This window comes from Aulonocara stuartgranti (genome assembly GCF_965226115.1).
Source record: "Aulonocara stuartgranti genome assembly, chromosome: 12".
NCBI classification, from domain to species: Eukaryota; Metazoa; Chordata; class Actinopteri; order Cichliformes; family Cichlidae; genus Aulonocara; species Aulonocara stuartgranti.
Window position 1 is genome coordinate 8,494,985 of NC_138948.1, and position 20,456 is coordinate 8,515,440.

General features: G+C 40.0%; 1 long non-coding RNA gene across 1 annotated transcript in view; it reads right to left on the bottom strand.

The window, feature by feature from the left end:
- Positions 1-1,186: 1,186 nt before the first annotated feature.
- The window catches only part of LOC309718901, a 34,416-nt gene continuing 15,146 nt past the window's right edge, over positions 1,187-20,456 (bottom strand). The window contains exons 2-3 of the long non-coding RNA XR_014280107.1: positions 3,122-3,207; positions 1,187-2,553 (exon numbers count right to left, since the gene is read on the bottom strand). This is a non-coding gene — a long non-coding RNA (uncharacterized lncRNA). The remainder of the gene's footprint in view (positions 2,554-3,121; positions 3,208-20,456) is intronic.

The following is a 20,456-nucleotide window of genomic DNA, read 5'->3' on the forward strand; positions in this document are numbered from 1 at the left end:
TGACTTTTATCATCAATGAAATATGACCTTTAACTTTATCTTGAGATTTCTACCTTATGAACACTGAAAACTCACACGATTGGGTCTTTGTATATCACAGTTTTATAGTTTCCCCACAGCACACTACCAATATCAATTTTAAACCAAGCAATCATTATGTGGTTAAAAAGCAGACTTTCAGCTTTAATGCAAGGGGTTTAACAAAAATGTAAATGAACTGTTTAGGAATTACAGCCATCTTTATACACAGTCCCCCATTTTTAGGAGCTCAAAATTACTTGGATAATTGACTGACTGCAAAAACAAATCCAAAAGTTTCTCAAAAAATTGGCATTTTCAATGCCCAAGTTAGTTAGCTGATCGACACACAATAAAGAAGGCTTTTTAGAAATTAAATACAAAACTGAATGCAGAGATCCAGATTAAATGACTGTTGTGGCAAAGGCAAACATAAAGACATATAATTACATATAAAAACATATAACATAGATTGGTATTTTGTCTTTACCAGCATGAAAACTATTTGTTAGTTAGGGCTCACTGGATTCACCAATACACATAACAATGGGGAAGTCCAAGGAATTTAGGTCCAGTGTCCGGAGGTATGTTTGGAGGAGTAAAGGTGAGCCTTTCAACCTTCAAAACAATGTTGTAACTGTCAAGCATGGTGGTAGTAACATCCTCCTCTGGGTCTATTTTGGTGCCAGTGCTGCTGGTACATTGCAAAGTGAATGGAATAATGAAGGAGCAGCACCACCTCCAAATTCTTCAGCTTCATTTCAGATCAACAGCTAAATGGTTTGATAGAAATGAGTGTTCCAACAGGACAATGACAGCAATGACAACACATACCAAAACTGATTTTGGAAGGGATAAAACATCCTAACGTTAAGCTTCTAGCATAGCCTTTCCAAAGTGCCAACGTCAACCCTGAAAAATTGTGGACTATGCTTAAAAGCTGGTTTCCTGACAGGAAACAAAGCACTTTAAATAAAGTCTATAAATTCTTCAAGTATCAAACTAAAATTATGCATGAAAGTTGTTGAAAGCTAGCATAAGCATCTGGTGTAGGTACACCGCCATCTGTATGTTTAAATTTGAACCTTTATTTATACTTTTGACCATATGTGGATTAGAGAAACTCCAAAATAAATTAAAATTTGTTTTGATTTGTTTGTTTCTAGATAAAGAAATATACAAAGAAATCAGGAAAAGACCAAATTATGACATTTACACCCTAATGACTGAATGTAACTGACCACAACTGTAAACCCATCTCAAACAGTTTGGTCCAATTCTGAAATGTCACCATAGAAACCACATTTAAAACTGTGGTATATTATAAAATTCAGAGAGATATCCTGACAGGCTTAATTGTCACTGTGCCTGAAGGTAAGGGACCAAAGGTACCATGAGCTTCTTTATATGTAAAATCCAACGATTTAGCTTCAAAAAGCAAATTTCTTTCATTTTTACACCACGGATTTAGTGCACTTCATAGGCAAAAGACAACAAAACATAATTGTGTCAAGAGAATTCTTTATAATACAAGTACAAATTGCAAACACATGTAAGATATTAAAGGGGCAAAAAACAACATACACGATAGAAATTTTGATCACTCCCTACAAAGTAATCTTCAAGCCACTTACAGGTTTGCATTTGTTGCATGTGCTGGATCTTCTATGAAATCATGTGGAGCCAAATGTGGTAAGCAGGTTGAGCGGTAAAGGATGACTGTGTTAATACTGTGTGAAGCCAACACTGTATGTATGTGTATGTTTTCAAGCACTGTGTTCAGGTCATTTGTTCCGAATGTCCTCCCTCTATTCCTCAGGATGATACAGTAGAGGTGTTGATAGTATAATCACCAGTAGTGATGCTCAATTTAAAGGCTCATCAGACTAAAATAAAGGTATTTTGCACAAGCTGTGCATGGTGAGATCACAAATGGCCTCCTGCCTGCTGTGTCAGGACAGGACATCCGTGCAGGTATCCAAATGTAACAGAAACATTAGCATTGGTATATGGTTACACAAGGAAATGACCTTAGAAGGGATTACAAATTTGAATCAGGTATGGGTTTTGAATAGACACATCCTCATAAGTAATGAGCTTTGGTGGATTTTACACAGAGGTAAGCAGAATATTTTCAAAAAAGTCCTTCACTACAGTGCCAACACTGCTGTGACATTCCCACACCAAACCAATTCCACTTCCAAACCAATCCCACTTCTCTCTCCAGACTTTCTTGTTTTTTGCTTGCTGTTACCAATACCAGCCAGTGCACTCTGCCATATAAGTGGTTATCCTGAGTCTGTCTGCACTGATTGCCTTTGAATGGTCCCTGTGGCTAGCTGTGGTGTAATGGCCACCTCCCTGTGGGACAAACAGCATCTCAGGAAAGGAGCAAGGACAATTACTAATCAATGTGTACAGCTCCCTAGTGGCACCAAAAGGAGTGTTGTTGAGGCTGCGTCACATTTCACCCCACAGCTTTCTGGAGGAACTGGTCTTCCATAAGGTTGAGTGGATGGACTGCTAATGGAGTGTCTGTAAGTGACCACAAAATACTGCGTAGAGTGGAGCAATGAATGGGGGATACAATGGGGATAGATTTTTTTCCCAAAAAAATCTTTTTACTGTATTGATTTCAGATTTCAGTTTCCTAATCATTATTCCATGCAGCCCATAATTTGAAGTTCTATCATTATTTATTTTAAAAAAGTCCTTTGTTAGCAACATCTCATTTAACAAAGTTTAGATGATACAGATCTTAAATATTGCACTACCTGTACATGATTATTTAAAAGTCATAAATAAATCAGTGTAAGAGTGCTCGGATTAAAAAACTGCCACCTGAATTGAAATATGCATGAAGTGAATTTGCTCAAATACTCACGCTGCTGTAGTTCATAATAAAATACAGTATCAAACTGTTTTCACCTTTACCTTCTGTGCATGAAGAACAACACTTGACAACAGAAACATCCTTTTTCAAGATAGCGTGTAAGTGCAATCTGTCGGCTCTCGGCTTCTGTCAACTCTTACATTTTGGTTTTATTGCTCCCTCTTGTCAAAAACACGAGAAATGAACAAATGCATTATTGGGGTTATCTACCTCGGTGGGTGAGTGAAGCATGCCGTCTACAGCTGATTACATCACTCTTTCAGTGCACCTGTGTCTGACAGGAGGGGCTCCACCTCCTGCAATGAAAAGACAAAGCACTGGAACAATCTGATCGGATTCACTCGTACGAGGCAGACAGCCATCACAATCTAATGACAGCTGACTTCAGTCAACCATGTTGCAGTCGGGATCAACTAACATCAAATAAGACAACACTTGCAAGGAATGTCGCTTTTGCATTTGTCCTTAAATGGTGTCAAAGTCAAAATGTTTGTTCTGATGCTTTTGTGTTGGACCTATAATAAATAGAGAGCTGTAATCAATGAAGGCTACCTTTACAATATGTTATTTTGGCTCTCACAGAGGTGGCAAACGTTGAGACTTTCTTTACTTAAGTAGAAGTACAGATACCTGTATTAAAAAACTACTTTACATATTATGTTGCACAAACAACAACAGCAGTTTTATAGGTTATTCTGACGTCAATCCCCTACACTGACACTAGAGAATATGCAATTAGTGTAAAGTTGGAAAGCAGTGAATTAATCTAAGCATCATCAGCTTTAATGTAAATACCAAAGCACCTCCACCACAACATGCGTACACCTTGCGGCCCCCTTTAACTCCTGAGTATAAACACAATAGATAATACTGTTGAACCTAAACAATCAAGGTTGTTTTAAAAAAATTTAAGGACTAGAAAGTAAACATGTTTGTATAAAAATTTAGAGACTGAAAGTAAAAAGCGGTTAGAAAAATAAACACTCAAGGACATGTTGGAGTTGTTGTTGGTAGACAGACAAAGAAAAAAATGATTATTTCCAACTTGAAAGCAATAATAAATGATTATTTGTTTTTACTGTGAAGGCTTCCCTTCCACTACTATTTGTTTATTGATACTAGAAAGTATCCACTGCATTCAATTCTTATATTCTGATTCAAATATTGTGTTGGTGTGCAAACTATGGAGATTCAGCAATAATATAATGAGAGTAACAGAGAAGTCTGAGCCAAGTGATTTACATGAAGACAGCAAATCTGCACCCATACTGTTAGCAGATGTTATAGTGTTTGAACTTTGGGTTGTGCTGTTATGGGAACAGGCTACAATCTTCAGGAAATGCCATGTAGATGTATTTACTTTGGCTTTAAGATCAGAACAATGTGTTTTCTGTTATAAAGCAACCGTTCTTATGAAACGGATTCATTGCTACCAAATGAGTTTTTAGGATGTTTACTTAGAATTAAAATTGATGAAATTAGACTGCTGCCCCCGCAACATAGACCTGGATAAGCAGGATGGATGCAGATTTGATTAAATCTGATAGAGGGCTAACAACAAAATACTGTCATACAAGCTTATTTTTCATGCACTGCAGCCTGCCAGCACATGATTTTTTTTAGGCATTAAATGTCAGTGCAATTAGCAGGAAATTGCATGTAGCAAATTTTAGCGTGCACTTAATTTAAATATTTCCCTGCTTATATTTTTTTTGTACCTTGAGAAAACAACTCATAGGAACACAAGTGCAACAAGGTAAAACATCTCTGAGATCTCACCTTGCATTCAATCTTGCCCCGGAGCTGTCTTTGTAAATGTAGTGAGTACTTTTTTTTTTACACCTAAAGCAAATTTGCGCTGATGCGATGTGTTAGTCAATCTGGCCCTTCAATTAATTCAATACAAAATATTACATAGAGTGCACTATACAGGTCATCGGATGTTCAAGATGGGCTTTACGTCTACCAACAACTGCTCACACTGCCAAACCAATTCACCGGACAATTATATCCACGCTCTTTGGTTCTGTCCACCAGTTCAGAAGTTTTGGCGCGAGATATGTGAAGACTTCTCAAAGTGTCTGAAATGTAACATTCCAACTTCCCCCTTAGTGTGTTTGTTGGGCAGCTTAGATAATGTCACTTCAGAAAAGAATATCGCCCATATGGTTTTCACTGCCCTATGCATAGCCAAGAAAACAGTCCTCATGAACTGGAAAAATAAAAATAATCTTAATTCTAACCAATATAGAAATTATCTATTAGATTACATTAGTCTTGATACAGCCTCTGCCACCACATCAGATCAATTGCTCTGGGCTCCTTTGATCAGCTCCATCACCTAGTGGGGGTGGGGGGTCATAGTTTGGTCCCGCCTTCACTGTTGTGATTGGTGTGGGGGTAGGGACAGGCTTAGGGCGTTGGGGGGTTCCCCGGAGGCATTTTCCTTGGGGGGCTCAACCCGGGGTAGCGGTCATGTCCGGTTAGGGGCTCTGTTGGCTCTCAGGTGACTGTTTCCTCGCGGCTGCGTGCAGCGGGACTAGGGGAGGGTCTGTGCTGACGGACGTGGGTTACTGACCTGGTAGCCTGGCTGCCCCTGGGTGGGTCCGGGATGGGCGTGAGGTTCTGGGGGCGCTCCGTCTCTGGGCTGGGGCCCGGGCTGGGCCTCAGGGGCTTGGGTCCTGGTTGGTGTGTTGCCGGGGTTGTGGGCGGGTGGGTGCATGGGGGCCCAGCCCTGGAGCAGGGTGCCGCCGGTGCATCGAGCCACCTGGGGGGCTCTTCAACTGGTGGGGAAGATTGTCACATCTTGCAGGAGCTTTCCTCTCCTCAGGGGCTCTCTCTACAGGAGGGGGAGATACAGGAGAGGTGGAGGAAGATCTCAGCCTGGGTGTTTATTGTCATATGTAGTCTGGAAGAAGAGTGGATGGTGGGGTGGGTGCAGTTTTCTCTGTGGTGGGGTTGGGTGGACTGTCCTGGGCTCTGTGGGGCCGGGAGGTGCTGCTGCGCTGGGCCCCGGTCTGGATGGGCCTGGGCCCCCTTTCCCTGGTGGGTCGCGGAGTATGGGGGTGCCTACTGGGGTCAGCGGGGGAGCTGGCCCCAGGGAGGGGTCACTTGCCCCTCCCTTCCTTCCCTCCCCATCTCCAGCTGCCTCCCTCTTCCCGCTCCATCACAACCACCCACACATGCAGGACCTTGGAGTAGGGGTATGTCACCAGGGTGCAGAGGAGGCCACCCCCCCGTCCCCTTCTGGCTGCCCCTGCCTCAATTTTATCCCACAACTTAGACATTCACATTACTCACACTCTCATTACACATACATATAGGATCTTGGGGGTGGGCACGATACACGGAATCCAAAGTACCATCAGGGTGTACACCCCACCCCTGGCGTCGTTGCCCACCTCTCAATGTTAAATACACGTAGACATTGAGGGCCAGCAGGAGGGACCATGCGCTTACCTGCTGCTCTCTGGCAGGTAGCTCCATGCCCTCCTGGGTTTTAAATGCACCTTAGAACACACATACATCAACACTACAATGAGCGGGTGGAGGGAGGTTTGGAGTCTTCTCTCACCCCCGTTCTCTGCGACCTGCTGGAGCGGGGGGGCTAGGAGGAGGAGTTGGCCGTCCGACTGCGGTCTGGAGTGTGGGGCCTCCCTGCTGCTGCGGAGTCGGGGTGGTCTGCCTCCCCCCACCGCTTGGAAAAGGGTAACACCACCTGGGTCTGGGTGCAGTTCCCCCCCTCCAGGGGCGAGGGTACCTAGACCCGGGGCTTAGAGTACGCTTGGGGAGTGTGATCGTGTGTACAGCGTCTCTTTATGTCTGTCTCCACGTTGGTTGAGTGTGGAGTAAGTGTATATGAGAGCATGAGGGTGGGAATGGATGTTTGTATATGTGTGTGCCTGTATTTCTGTGTCTATATGTCAGGTTGGGTGTCAGGCGCCACCTCTCTGGGGACATCTCAGGCCCTCCAAGGTATGGAGGCCTATCTCCCCCTACCACCACTTCCCCTGCCAGTGGCGGACTCCCTCAGACGACGGTGCGTTGGTGGTTCTTTGTGTCCGGGGATGGGCGTCCAGGTACACACCGGCTCACTCCTTGGCGGCCGCTTATCGGGGCCTGGAGCCTGGGGCTTGCTCGGGCCACTTCGGAGGTGGGGTGCCCCCGGCCTCTCAGCCTGGGGCTCGGTCACTCAGGCACGGCTGGCTGCCGGCGGAGCTCACGGGCGCGTCACTGCAACTCCCCCTGGCTTCTGCTCCGCGGCTGCTGAGTGACCCCTCATCTGGGACTCTCCTCAGCTCTTTCTGGGATAGTGGCGCGGCTGCCCCTCTGTTGGTCTTCCTTGGTCTCTTGTGTTCTGGGGGCCTCTGGATGTCTGGAGTTTTGATCTCCTCCATACCTGCTTCATGCCCTGGAGGACGGGGCTGTGGCCCCCCCACACCCTCTAGCAGATCATTACATGAAGGAACCTTTTAAAAAACAAAAAACAAGCGCGTCCATGCTCACAGGTGTACACACGGGTGATCACACCCACAAACTACACCCTTTTTGGCTCCTACCTCAAAGCACACTGTGTTCTGTTGATCTTATGTGCTGCACAATAATGTTTAATATTTAGTATTTACTGTCATATTCCCATATATCATTGTGATGTTGTTTATTCTATTACTCTTGTTCTCTTCTGCTTGTTTTCTTTTTTCTTTCTCAGCAGGTGACCCAGGTGATTGATATATGCATTTTTTCTTCTTTTTTTCTTCTTTTTTTTTTCTTTTTCTGCTCATTCTGTTGGTTTTTGGTTTTTGCCCTTCTCCCCCGTCCCTCTTCTCAGCTGTTTCTCTTTCCCTCTTTCTTTCTCCCCTTCTTTCCCCCAGTCAAGTCTGTCCCATGTTCAGTAAGTGAAAATAAAATAAACAATAAAAGGTGAATCAAATGGACCATTATGGCAAGGCTGGGATGGTCAATTTGGTAAAGTAAATCCGTTGGGCATCTTTCTTTGCCTTTAGACAACAATTCTGATGGCAAAAGAGCCAAACGGGACAGGCAAAAAAAAAAAAAAAAAAAAAGTCAATCTGGCCCTTTGCCTCCAAATAATTCACTCTAACCTGTCCTTCTGACACACTCATTTCTAATCTTTGTCACTCCTAATAAAAATCTTAACATCTTCAACTCTTTCAGTTTTTGCAGTCTCACTGTTACGCCTTCTTCCTATTTTAGCTTCTCCTGACTTTTTCTTTTTTCTTTAGAGCATACCTCCACCTCTTCAGGCTCCGGGCTCTTTTCAGCACCATTTTTCTCTGGCATCTCCTGACGCTGCTCAGTGCTTCATTATGTTACCTGTTTTTCAACTGATCAGTTTGATGTCAATATATCTCGAGTAGTCAATGAATGGCGAGACCCATAAATTACCTTTGCATGTGCTGTTCTGGGATGTTCTATAAACCATTTATTTTCAACTGGCACTGGTGGTCAGGACACAGCCCACTGCACCTGACAAGTCCCATCTACCTGCTTGGCAGTCAGGCACACCAAGCTAGACAGCTATCCCTGTGCAACATAGATGCTAGCTGGGTGACCACATTCTTAACAGGAGCACAGTGCTTCTATGTAGCTCATATGCCATTTTAAGAAAGAATATCTACTTCTGCACATTCAGTCTTGAGTATTTGAGATATTCATGCTGCTCTAGTTTTTTTCTCATAATTTCCCACTTTCAAAATCCCTCTAGATTTCAATGAAATGAAATTTAGCCATACAGTGCTATCAACTACACTATATACAGCACCTCACAGCAAGAAAGTTACTAGTGTGAAGCTTATCTGGTACCTTTCTGTGTGTTGTTTGTCATGTATGTTGAAAAGAAGAAAAAAAATGCAGTTGTTATATGAAAACAGTATATACACTTCTCAGTCAGCTGTAATGCAAATGTATTGGGTTTAATATTTGTTTTCTGTCATGTACAGTGGGGCAAAAAAGTATTTAGTCAGCCACCGATTGTGCAAGTTCCCCCACTTAAAATGATGACAGAGGTCAGTAATTTGCACCAGAGGTACACTTCAACTGTAAGAGACAGAATGTGAAAAAAAAAATCCATGAATCCACATGGTAGGATTTGTAAAGAATTTATTCGTAAATCAGGGTGGAAAATAAGTATTTGGTCAATAACAAAAATACAACTCAATACTTTGTAACATAACCTTTGTTGGCAATAACAGAGGTCAAACGTTTACTATAGGTCTTTACCAGGTTTGCACACACAGTAGCTGGTATTGTGGCCCATTCCTCCATGCAGATCTTCTCGAGAGCAGTGATGTTTTGGGGCTGTCGCCGAGCAACACGGAGTTTCAACTCCCGCCACAGATTTTCTATGGGGTTGAGGTCTGGAGACTGGCTAGGCCACTCCAGGACTTTCAAATGCTTCTTACGGAGCCACTCCTTTGTTGCCCGGGCGGTGTGTTTTGGATCATTGTCATGTTGGAAGACCCAGCCTCGTTTCATCTTCAAAGTTCTCACTGATGGAAGGAGGTTTTGGCTCAAAATCTCACGATACATGGCCCCATTCATTCTGTCCTTAACACGGATCAGTCGTCCTGTCCCCTTGGCAGAAAAACAGCCCCATATCAGTGGTCTTGTATGTCTTCCATTTTCTGATGATTGCTCCCACAGTTGATTTTTTCACACCAAGCTGCTTGCCTATTGTAGATTCACTCTTCCCAGTCTGGTGCAGGTCTACAATACTTTTCCTGGTGTCCTTCCAAAGCTCTTTGGTCTTGGCCATGGCGGAGTTTGGAGTCTGACTGTTTGAGGCTGTGGACAGGTGTCTTTTATACAGATGAGTTCAAACAGGTGCCATTCATACAGGTAACGAGTGGGGGACAGAAAAGCTTCTTACAGAAGACGTTACAGGTCTGTGAGAGCCAGAGATTTTCCTTGTTTGAGGTGACCAAATACTTATTTTCCACCCTAATTTACGAATAAATTCTTTACAAATCCTACCATGTGAATTCATGGATTTTTTTTTCACATTCTGTCTCTCATAGTTGAATTGTACCTCTGGTGCAAATTACTGACCTCTGTCATCATTTTAAGTGGGGGAACTTGCACAATCGGTGGCTGACTAAATACTTTTTTGCCCCACTGTAGATGCTGTATTGCTGTGCACTTGTTCATCAGATAGTGCACTGGTTGTCAAGCACCATCTGTACATCTGTTTATTCTAGTTTGGGGTTAAATTTTAAAAACTAATGTTGAGCAATAGAACACTTAATTAAGCATAAATACCACATTTTATGACTTTAGGTACTCATGGCTTACTCGTGGTTTTTAGGACTGTTTTGGGGGCCATACGGCTGTTCCTACTTATTTTTTTCCCTTTCCTTCAGTAAAAATAAATAGGCCTAATGGCAGTCCAATTCTACATGCCACTTTCCAGCAGATGGCGGCTCCATGTGAGGCTTAACTAATCATAAACATGTAAATAATGCAAGGCACTCTGGCTGGGAGGGCTTGAAACAGACAGCGAGAGACAGAGGGGAGACGGGATCTGCTGGCCCCTACAAGCTAAAACATTGTATGGGTCCTGAAACCAGTCCATTGCAGATTCTTCCATTTAAATGATTTACATATTGATAGAGGTCATTTTCATATGGGAGTAATCAAGACCTCATGTTTGCTCATGCTGTCATGAATATTTACTGGTGAATTTTGATTAAGAATTGGGCTTAAGGCTGTGATGACACAGTGCAAGAAGCATCCAGTGATATTAATGAGATTCTTTACAGATGAGAGGTGTGAGCACCACTATAATGTACGTTTGTTCTTTTATCAGTGTTTGTCTGTCTACCTGACAACTGAAGTCATTTCCGAGGCTGCAGTGAAACAATGTGTTCCCCTTGACACAAGTCATTATCTTCAGGTGGCCCTTCAAGCTCATTGACTTTTAGCTTTCCGTTTTTTCACGTAATTTATTCCCCTTCAGCAGAGAACCTAGTGATACAAAGGCCTATAATAGAGATTTATCCAGTGATTGAAGAGATATTAGCTCTGTTATCAGGAAATAGTTTTGGGGTTGCATGCCAAGAATGAAACTATCGTATCTATCCATATCTTATTCAGTCATGTTGTACCGGATCGGTCTATTGGATTTTTAGTTGGTCAGGCAAAATGTCTAATGTCTAATTTATAAATGTTTGATGAGCTATAAAATAGGAGAAATTGGTCATGTGGTTTTTTTCGGGGCTCAAGAATATGACAACTCATTAACTTTAAAAAAAAATCTACTGTTTTTCTACAAAACTACATTGAATCACTGGGTTTTGGAAAGTCATGTTAGCTCCTGTTCTACGGCACCAAACTGAAAATTTCATGCATCTAAGCCAACTCCAAGGACAGATTTTGTGAGCTTTCAAAATTCAACAAGAGCATATACATTCAGTAACTGTTAACAAAATGGACCCAAAAGTTTCTCTGGTAGAAACATTAATAATGCATGAAATGTGTAAAACTGCACAGGACCTGTCCAAATCCTGAGTCCGAAACAGCCTCCTTATTTCTCAGATGTCTGTAGTTGCTGAGTGCAGCACCATATCATAGCAAACACTCAGAGATGTGCAACACAGTGTCTGGAGCGTGGACAGAATATATCGGATGTTGATTTTTATTTTTTATTTATTTATTCTTTTTTTTTTTTTTTTTTTAAATCAACACAACTCTAGACAGTGTATGTGAGAGTATGTCTGGATTTTTGACAAACTGAAATCAGCTCAGATATTTGCCACAGCAGGTTTTCATCAGATAATGAGATTAGGAGAGCAGGCTCATCCCCATTCAACTAACCTTTCATTTTCCAGACATACTCTGGAACATATAATGTATTACATATATTTTTTTCAGATTTCAAAAACTCTGGAGTCAGTGTTATTCAGTTATCTTTAGGTTTCCTCACCTACAAACAAAATCTGTAGACAGGAAATGTGGAAACTGTGTCTAAAGGACCTCCGGCAATGCTTTACTTTAAGATGCACATTATTAGACTCGAGCAAAAGACCTGTGGCTCTCCTCTCTTCATTCATGAGAAACACATTTCATTTTTTATGTAGTGAAATTAAACTTTTTAGATCTCCTCGGACAAGAATTTGAAACTTAAAAATCAACGTCTTTAAGAGGTATTCAGCCTCTAAAGTAAAAGCCTTCTTTTATATTAAAACATTTTTAGTGTCAAGTCATACAAACATTTAAATACCAGACTTGTGGCAGGAACTTAAAACTCTCTATAAACAAATTTCCACAGCCTTCATTGAACTAAAGCAATGTTGTAAAGAAAAGCTCACTTTGCTGCTACTAAGCGGTTCCACGAGCAACTGAATTACTAAATTAAATTCGTTTTTGACACGCTGCTTCTGCATTTTGGCATAGTTTTTGTGAAATAAATATTGACAGTGTAAAATATCATGTGCTGTTGTAGATCTTGGTTTATATTTACCTAATATTAAGACTTGATAAGGACTACATAATGTTTTTATTCTTCCATATGTAAAACCTTGACAGAAGCTATACTTTCTTCGTCCCATGAGTGTAACCTGTAGATCAAAGAAGAAGGCAAAGATCGGTCTTAATGGCCTCTTGGTCTTGCCCCTGTGTTCCCATCCTCTAGTTTCCCTTGTTAGTATTGGGTTTCTCTGTTTGACGTTAGTCTTGTCTTGTCTCGCCTCTGTGTGTTTCTCTCGCTCCCTGTTTGCCTATTTAGTCAGTCTGCCTTTCAGTGTGTTTCACGTGCTTCGTATTTTACTTTGATAGTCACTCGTCCTTCTCCGTCTCCGTCTCGTCTTCCTCTGCTCGTTGTTGCGACCTCCCTCCGTGCTGTCTGTTCTGTCAGCCTGTCTGTCTGTTTAATTTTTTGTGTTTTCCCAGTTTTAGTTTGTAATCTTTAATTAATAAGTTTAACCAATCAAATCAAGGATGAATTACTGTGTTTTAGAATTAACAGTACAACTGCCAGGAAAGTCCATTTTGACCCTGCCCTACAACACCTACAAGTAAATAATTTCTTGAAGAAGATAATTGATTTTTACCTGATTCTGCACATTTAAATTAATTAAATAAGGGTACTTAAGATTAATTTCAAGGGGTTCCTTTTATAAATGATTTTGTTCATTTCATTATGGATTGTAAAATAGCATGTTATAATGAACTAATAAACTAAGGTAAAATCAAATAACATAACAGCTAACACACCTAAATAATTTAATTATCAAGAAAGATTTTTCTTTGAGAAAGTCAAAGATGAATTTTGGATAACATGTGGCATTAGCTGTGTTAAGATAAAGACGGAATAAAAACACACTTGGATCCCTCAGTCTGCACCTTCAGGTCCTCAGGTCTCCTGCCTGAAACTGTTCGACCAGGTTTTTCTACTCTTTTCACTATTCATTTGTTAGGATTCGTTCTAAGGACTCTCTGTACATTTCAGCAACTGTTCTCCCACTGAAAAGCCAGCAACTACCTGGTTCTCCACATGTTTGTTCACCAGTGATTACTGCCCATTAAAAACAATTTTTAAGAAGAGACTTTTTCATTTGATTACATTTTATATGATGGATTATGCATAAAAATAGAATTGGGCTGAAAAGTCTATTGCTTTATTACCTATTCAGCTTGTATATCATATTTTAAAAAGTAAGTAACTAATTACTTTTGAAAATAAGTAATCAGTAAAGTAACAGGATTACTTTTTTGAGAAGTAATCAGTAGTTAATTACTAATTACTTTTTTCAAGTTACTTGACGCACACTGTTAGTCACACATTCTGAGCCACTCAGCTTATCTTATAGCAGCCTTCATGTTAAAATGAATGTAAACAATAGTGATTTCAATTTTTATGGTCCTTGATGGTTCTAGGTAAAAAATTGTCAATTTATTTTCTTTTAATCCCAAACACCCCAACATTCAGAATTTGATGAATAAGCCCATTTTAAGAAAGATTGTTAAATGACAAACCCCTCATCTCATATTTCACGGAGTTACAGGATTGTTCAAGGGGTCAGAATGACCCTCTTGGCTGCCCTAGTGTTAAGTATTATGGTATGAACTAATCATTTTTTGATGATTTTTTTTTTTCTGACCAAAGTCACTGACAGTTGTCGGAGTAAAGATGTATAAAGTCATAATTATCCCACCCTTTACAAATTGAAATCTTCCTTTATGGGGCAACAAGACTTGTTCTTTTCTAAAGCCAATGAATAATAATATTTAAACTTTGCTTTGCTTCATTGGCTTTTTAGAAGCTGCCAAGAGATTTTTTATCTGTCAAAAAAGGTTACTTATACCTTCTAAAACATATTGAGATCATTTGAAGTTATTCTAAAGTAAAAAAATCACTTAATGTTGTAGGTAGCACAAATGCTTAAAAGCTAAAAACAAGGTCAAGGTTTCTCACAACTCATTTGCCCCCTGCCAACCGTGCAGCTGTTAACAATAGATAACTCCAAGGTTTTTTCTTTGAAATCCCCCTCCCACTGACTATTGAACACCTGATTCCATGAGCCATGGGAAGGAAACAGCATGGAAACACTGTGGATGTAGCAGCAGCGGGTCAGAAGTGCAGCGTAGCCCGTGGCCACGCGATAAACTAATCTGAATGCTGACCATGTTGGACCCTGCCCTGGTCACATTTGCATTTCACTGGTGAAAATTGCAGCAACCTCAACCATGACACATCAATACTTCTTTGTTGCCAAGTGAATAAGCCACTATCCTGCCCAATTCAGTCACAGGTGGTCTTTGCTATCTACAGAGACACCAATGGAAAGGTATTAGGGGCGTGTAATTAGCCTATTTGACAGTGCAAAGAGAAGCAATGTGAAACATAAAAGAAGACTTGCCATTGATTCTGGAATAACATGTAGCACAGTTTTTTTTAGTCTAATCCTGGAATTCACACTGTCTGATTAAGTAATTAGCAGTGGTCACAGATACAGTTTGATTAATAAAGAATGCAATCAAACTCACAATTACTACAATAATGCTGGGACTTTTGGTGTTAATGGGACCTAAATGGAGTAATTGCACAGAGGAGCACAACACAGTTACATACTGTGCTGTAGCTCCAAGATAATTATCTTAGTCTCATTATCCAACCTGTTTATGATTCTCCTCAGTTCTTCTGTGTTTTGGGCCCTAGATGCATCTATGATGCATGCAGAAAAATAGACAGGGTATTGGAGAACTGTCATGTAACACCAGAGAGCCATGTAGGTCTACTGTAAGTCAATGACATTGTCCAACTAAATGTAAACTCTCTGAGACGCATTAAAAGAAATTCCAAATCTTATTTTAAATCTGTCTTTGATTTCTGTGTAAAGGAAAATGAATCTGAGCTTCAGAAATATGAACATGGGGCAGATGACTTAAAGACATTCTGGCAAGGTATTTCATATATTACCATATTAAGAGGATTATCAACACTCAGAAGATAAACAAGACAAGGCTAGAGGGATGTAGTAAGCTTATCTTCTGGAACATGAAATGCAACTCATGTGCTTCAGCACCTATCTTTTAAAAGCATATTTTCACCTTGCTGAGAAAATTGTCAATTTAATTGAAATGCAAGGGCTAAATTCTAAAAGTGCACTTGCACAGATCAGGTTGTTGTCCTGCTTGTAAAATATAATCCCCTCAATGCTTTTAAAACCTCCCCCTTATTTTTTGCGTACATAAATGATAAAGACTAAGACTGTCCAGACTAAGACTGTCCACATTATATGCAGTACACACATTTTTGAGGCTTACAAGTTAACTTGATTGCTAAAACAGAAAGATGTGGTCAGTGGGAGTTAAGTGTCCATCCATTGTGAGCAACCTCTTGTATATATGACTCTCAGGGCACCAAATTGTCTTTCTGCAGCCATTTCCCTTATGCCAGCACACCAGATCATCAGGTCATCTCTAAATTCTAACCACATACTCGGTAAGCTTCACTCGGTATTTAAGTTTGAGTGGTGTTTCTGCAGAAAAAACACAGGATATTGTGGAATTGTCCAGCTCCTTTGACCCTGTTTGAACTTTACAGGTGTTTTTATTTCTGGAGAGAAATTTATTAAACTTTGGTTGATAAAGGCCAGTATCTGCACATCTTAAGAGATAAATGCTTACAGAAAAAAATATTCTGAGCAAAAGATTTTTTTTCATTTGCTCAGTAGCTAAAACTATGCATAATTAAATATGAAATGAACCAAAATATGAACATCAAAATACACCCTTTCAAGGATCAAAATTATAACATTTTAGTGGAGTGCCTTTTACAGTGCAAGTTTACATTAAAGACCTTTTTAATATCTGTACATCTTAATCTATCAAAAAGGGCACTATAGTGGCACACAGCTCTTCAGCCATGAACAATGCAGGAAACATGAGCTGAACTTGACTGAACTTCTGATGCAATACTTAGATGCATTTTCACATATTTTTTTAGAAGAATATTATATAACACACCACTAAGTGCCATCCTTGATAATTACAGCAGATGTTAACTATGACAACATTAGATTGTTTTAAAATTCTGATAATTAACACAAGTGTTCTGAATTGATGATAGACTCAGTTATGGAAATGTTTTGAAAAATGTTGTTGGTCCAGTTTTCAATAAATGAGAAAAAATAGCTAAAGTTTAAAATGCATTTGCAACATAACATGTGATTGTTGCTCAGACAAGATGAACAATGAACAAATGAATGGATGTCTTGAAGTGCTTGCATTGCATATGATGCACTATAAACAACTATACTGCTTTTTATATTAAACTAATATTAAAACAGAATAAGTTAACAGTGGAGCAAAATTGGAAAGATCACATTAAATTAAGAAATCTAAACTGTCTTGGGAAGTGATTGATGAAATAGGAAATCTTTACCAAAGGATAAGACAAGGATAAGATAAGCTACAACAGTTATTTCAGAGCTAAAGTACATTTGAAATAGTTTCAAGTTTTTCCACTTTATGTTAACTGGTAAAGTGTATATACTTTCATTGTTTGTTTGTTTTTCTCTGCTATTACAGGTAACTGCAATATAGAGAAAGTCATTTAGTGAGGGTTGCTTACTAAATGGCAATGGTAGGGGCTGCATAAAATAAATAGGCTAGAACAATAATGTAATAGATAACATGTTTTGTACATTTGTAGATTTGGGAGTTTTCATCTTACATTTGTCACTTTATTCCAAAACATTTGGGTTTCAACATTCTGATTTTAAATGACAGGTGGAAAAATAACACTATTGAGAAACATCTAAAAGACATGATTGATAAAACCCAGCTAGGTGCATTCACTGATTTCATCTAACCCCTTTCCTTGTAACGTAACACTTGTTTAATCTGTTTTGGCTTTTTGCGGCCCCTGATAACTTTTCAGTGTCACAGTTGAAGAAATTGTAGGAAACTGTGAACTGAAATGTGAACCTATAGAAAGAAACGGCTCAAAATATCTGTCTGTGTCTTTAAATACTAGAACAACTAGAGAAGTGAAATAAAAACAATTTTATTTAATTACTGTAAACACCATTTTTTTAATCTACTACACTGTATTGCAGCACATTGCTTGAGTCAAACCATTTCCTCTCTCTGTGGAATTGATTGATATCCAAAGTTAAACAGCAGGGTAAAGTGCACAGCCAATAATCACAGCATGCACAACCTTTCTCACCTTTCTGCCTCTTTTGGATGCTCTGTGACAGCCATTAAGAAGTCTGTAAGACAACTGCCAGTCTCTGTGACCCCCTGCCAGAGACAGTTCACAGAGCTGACTCTCTTACCTAGTGGGCATGGCTATTTTATCTCCATGGGCAACCTTGAGAAATGAATATCAAAACTGAATGACTGAAGACAAGTAGGAAGGTGGTGGAGATGCTGAAAGTGAGAGCAAGCACAGTAAAATGGGGAGTGTGAGAACACAGGAAAGAAAATGACTTGGCAGTCACCCAAGTGGATCATTACCTTCTGCTCCACAAATATGATGTAGTGGAGAAGGTGAAACTGATAGTTTGGAAATGAGCAGCGCGCACTGGACTGATACTTAATCATTACCACCGCTGCACCATGGCAGATAGCGGCTTTGGGCTTCAAGGTGTTCTCCCCTGATGTTCACTGGAACAGATCGACAAGCTTGTTCTCCGCCTCCAAAGGGAGGAGTGTGGCATGAAGCGATTAAAAACACACTGCCCACTTTGTAACTGTCCGCTAAGCACTCAGACCCGGCAGGAAAATGTTTGCTCTGTTTCTCTGTGCTAGTTTGATTTATTGGCACTGTAGAGTAAACACCACATGTGGACATTCCACCAATAGTTTTACATTTGTGCCCAATATTATATAATTGTATTGACTTACTCACTGCATGCTAGTTGCATGTTTACACTTTCCACAGTTAATAGATAGTGGTCCTATATGCAGTTCTCTCTGGGCTGTCAACAAAAATCATTGCAGTGTCTACGTTGCTGTAAATATGAAAAATGCATCATAAAGAGACAGTAATGCAACTTTAAGACGCTGCAAATTCAACAGAGTTTATAAGCAGTGTTGGTCAAATGAATTAATACAGAAGTGTGTTCTGACTTGTTAAAATGTGTCAACACATAGTAACATGAAAAAAATAAGGTAACACTTGATCACCACAATATAAAACAAAGTAGTTTTAACTTCAGAAGTGTCAATCTGTCCAGTGAGGAGAGCATACAGAATTGTGAATCCATTTCTCCTGCTTGGTGGAAATAAAAGTGAGAACAGATACAGTGGAGAGACAACAAGAAGACAACCCAAAAAAAGAAACAGCTTGCAAGTGGTGGCTTCACAGCCTTGTTCCGGCTTAACTTTCCTGACAGATTTTTCTCTAGTTTTGCTTTTTGAAAGTGTTGTCACAATTGGTTGGATGAGACGTTGCCTTCGGCCCATTCAGGTTTCACAGGTAGTACAACTCCTAATAGGATGGTACAGCCATATGTGCTGTTGAAAGAATGTGGAGGATACAAGCCATTAAGTGAGGAGAACTGGGCATAGCCATAGCTATGCACTGTGGGAACCCCACAAAATCTATGTCAGTAAAATTTTCAAACTGGCAGAAACAGACTCCACGAGGGTGGCATGAGGCCCATCATCCTCATGCCACCTGCTGTCATCACAGCCCAGCACTGTGCAGTTTGATTGGCATTCACAGCAAAACACAACAAATGGCAGATCTGTCATTGGGTCTGTGATTCTAACAACACAGGTTGTTCAGCATCCTCCTGCATGACCAACTTGGTAATGGGTTAATGATACTCTGAGAGGCGTACTTGCAGGCTAGCACCAAATTCTACAGTTTGTCCTAGCTAATGGTACTCTGACTGTTGTTATTGATACTAGGATGGAAGTCCTACGCTGAGACGGTGGGCCCTCAGTTTTTTCTGGTTCAGGACAACATTCATATGCATGTGGCAAGACTATGTAAGCAAGATCCTGGGTGCTAAAGATGCTAATGTCATTGACAGGTCCTCGCATTTCTGGATATTAAGCCAACTGAAAGGACCACAGACATTCAAAAATTCAGTGGTGTCCTAATTGAGGTCGGTGAGGAGATTCCCCAGGAACCCATCTATCATTTAAGCCGAATGATGCCCACACATTATTGATTTTTGGTATGATTTGGAATCCAGCAATTGACAATTTCATTTTGTTCTCAGCTATTATGCCTATCAATAGAATATATATCACATTTTCAACATATATATTTAATTCATGATGAATCCGTAAGTGATTTAAGTGTTTCATTATTTTTATACCAGTGTTTTCATTATCCACTGTATATAAATTTCACTTCTTTTTCACTAATGAAAAAAATGTAGTATACAACTTTAATGATCTTTTATTCCGGGAATCTGTAACAACACGGCTGTAAACATATCTGTCAACAGCTGACTTTGAAAGCTTCTTTCCTCTTCTTTTTTTTTTTTTACAAGACTGCTTTAGTTTTTCTGTGGCTGATCTGAAATAAGACCCCATGGAGATGGTTTTGAATTCAACATTCTTGGATTACCTTCCTGAGAAAATGTCAATGATAAAATGAGAATAGACACTAGTGCCCGTCCCAGTGTGAAGAAACAGATACCACTGGACTGCAACATAATGGGTTTCCCAAAGAGGGTCTTGGCTTAGTGTGAGTAATAGTCAAGTAGCCACATTAGACTCACTCATCCTGCTGGACACTTTGAAACTGTAGCTCAGGTCAATGAACGGATAACACCCATTAAAAACCAATTTAGACTTCTGAGAAATGGTCCATGTAATTCTTTGACAACACATAGGCTTACTGTGTCTGAAATTTAAATAGAATGCATGGCATTCAAATGCCACATTTCTTGTCTTGTTTTTCCATTTCAGAAACAAAAATGAGAAAAAGCTTCCATAGACAACATTTAATATTTTCATGTTGCTGTGCAACTCACTGAGAAAAGGCTATTTTTGCTAATAATGTTGCATGTGCATTTTAAAATACTGAGGGAGTGTGACATTATGACATTCAAAGCAA